Here is a 2,938-nt window from a genome sequence, read left to right on the forward strand (position 1 = left end):
CGAGTTCTCCTTCATCAAATGAACACGTCCAGTCTACGACTCGCCAAGTTGTATGAACAACTCGTCGAGTCTGTTCTTGCGGGTAAGGAGATTGCCTTGGACTCGCCGAGTGTGTTCTTGCACTCGTCGAGTCCCATGATTCCTAGATTATGGCTATATCTTAATACCTCGAATCACTCCTCTGGACTTGTCCGAACCTTGCTAACACTCGACTGGGGTTCCTTTGAACCACAACAGAAAAGGGGACTCAAACTCTAGACTCGCCGAGTCCCAAGAACAACTCACCGAGTCAATATTGTCCATGCCTTATCTCTCAATTTCTGGCGTACAACACTCATCCAAAAGGTAGATCTGGGCTTCTAAGACCGATCTAGCACGTAAAGTTATGAACTTTACGTGTATGCATGGGAGTATATGCTTAAAAGACCCAAAAATGAGGTCTAAAGGGGTGAATGGGCTATCATGGCCATAAAGCTTGCATCCTCATGCCATGTACTCGATTCCAGAACCTAGATCTGAAGGTGAATCGACTTGGGACGACTAGGTCTCAAGGATTAAACTTGTTAGACCCAAAACTCCATAAAAATGACAAAAAGAAGATCTATAGAATTATAAGTCAAGTGTGAAGCTTTATTACCAGAAAATGAGGAGAAGATGGTGCTGATTCTGGATCTGAAATCTTCTCTTGAAGTCCTCCCTCTTCCTCTTCTTCACCCAACTTCAAACACACAAAATTACTTAAGAAAATGGCACCCAAATATTCACAAGGCTCAAGGGTGGCGGTTTAGAGCTTTCTGGACGTTGAGGGAGTGATAAAGGAGGCCACAAGGGTGTTATGTTCCTTTAAATAGGGGGGACAAACCCTAAAATTAGGGTTTCCGTCAGACAGCTCCTACTCGCCGAGTCGGTCTTCCGACTCGTCGAGTAGGTCACTTAGTTAACCGACCCGGAGTCGATCCTACTCGACGAGTTGAGCCCCCAACTCGTCGAGTCCAAGGGTAAACATGAAGTTTGACTTGAATTAAATGCGTACCTGAGACCGCGTGTTACAAGGTCATGTCCTTTGATCTTTACATCTTCATCAACACCCCAAAGCCAAGTGGGTTCAAAGGCTTCGAAGGTTATCTCTAAAATATCCTATGGTTGTTTTTTTATTTCATTCTAACCTCTATAAATAGATCCATGATGGTTTGGTTTTATTATGAACTAAAAATAAACTTGTTATTTTAAAGTCTTCCGTTGCCGGTTTTTGTGAAAAACAAACTTATATTTTGTATCAAAACCCAACATCTAGCACCCTAGCATAACAAATCATGTGTTGGCATTGGTGCCTTCGATCCGCTAAGCGCAGTGAGGAAGACTCACCTCGAACTGCTGAATGACACTGATAAATCTCTGGCTGCTAGTCCGCTAAAATCCTTGCACTATCAACCACAAAATAACATCCAATTAATAATTGAATCCTGACTCACACTAAGAGTCCAAACTAGGGTAAAATACCTTCTTACCATTTCCATAACATGGCCCAAGGCCAAGGCCCAATCTAACTGTAAAAAAAACAATTTCCAAAATAATCACCCAAAGCCAAAATATGGCGCAATTTTCCAAATTGGGCCCGAATCCCTTCATGGGCCTTCAACCGAAAGAGTCCAATAAAATATCAACATCCCATCAAAAGAGTTTTGATGTCCCAATAAGGCCCAAGACTACTAAGGTCCAACATGGGCCCATTTCCGAGAAGCCCACAATTCTGAAACCCACTGTTGAGTATGCATGGCGTACTCAGCTCGTACGCTTAGCGTACTGGCTTTAGGGCTTGTACGCGCAGCGTACCTGCTTGTACGCCCATCGTACACCCCCAACTTGGCCAACTTCCATTATTCAGCTCTTAATCGATTAATACTTCAACCCAAACTCAGATCTGACTTCCTTAAGGTGATTTATCACATAAAGTTGGCAACTTTACATGCATGCATGGCTTAATGGGGCTCTTAGAGCTCAACAGAGCTTAAAAAGTGACTTAACACATGCATGAGTCCATGAATACCATAAAGTTTGCATTTTTATGTATAAGGGACCCTCAAAACGTCTAGATCTACAAGGTTTAGCTTCTACAACGGCCAAAGCTCAACAAGACCAACCAAAAAGGACCAAAATAAACAAGCAAAAGAGTAGATCCAGTGTTGTAAAACTCGTCGAGTTGGCCGATTACTCAGCCGAGTACTCCCTACTAGGCCCCTTATCGAGGCAAGTTACAAAATCTGAGTACTCCCTGATCGGCCCCTTACTGAAGCGAGCAGTGTTGTAAAACTCAGTCATCTCGATGATTAATATGTATAATATACTTAATGATATATTGTTTAACACACATACATTTAATTAGTACTACATATATATCTTAATTTTTCAGTAATTATTCACGAAGTGAGACCATTATGTGTTTTTCAGGTTTTGTGTATGCACGTGTATGTAATTTTGTTATACATTTCAATCAAATTATGATTTTAACTTATGATTTTGATATATTTAATTTCCTTTAAAATATTTCTACATGAATTACCGAATCTGAGTACTCCCCGAGTACTCCTGAGTACTCGCTACTCGGCAGTCGACTGAACAGGTACCAAGTAGGGAGTTCTACAACCTTGAGTAGATCAATGCAAAGAGTAGACAAGATATGAACTTTATACCTCAAAAGTCACCAAAATATGGAGCTAAATTTGGATCTTTAAGCTCTCCTCTAAGGAATTAGTCTTCAAGCTTCTTATTCTACCACTTCAAGATGCACAAAACCCACCAAAGATCAAAACCAAGGCTCAAGAGCACCATACAAGGCAAATGGACGAATTAGGGTTTCAAAGGTATGGACGATGGTTAAATAAGGCCAAATGAGACTATCATATGGTTTATATAGGGTACAAGCCCTAAAATTAGGCTT

The sequence above is a fragment of the Lactuca virosa genome, chromosome 7 (assembly GCF_052849685.1).
Source record: "Lactuca virosa cultivar CGN04683 chromosome 7, Lactuca_virosa_CGN04683_v6, whole genome shotgun sequence".
NCBI lineage: Eukaryota > Viridiplantae > Streptophyta > Magnoliopsida > Asterales > Asteraceae > Lactuca > Lactuca virosa.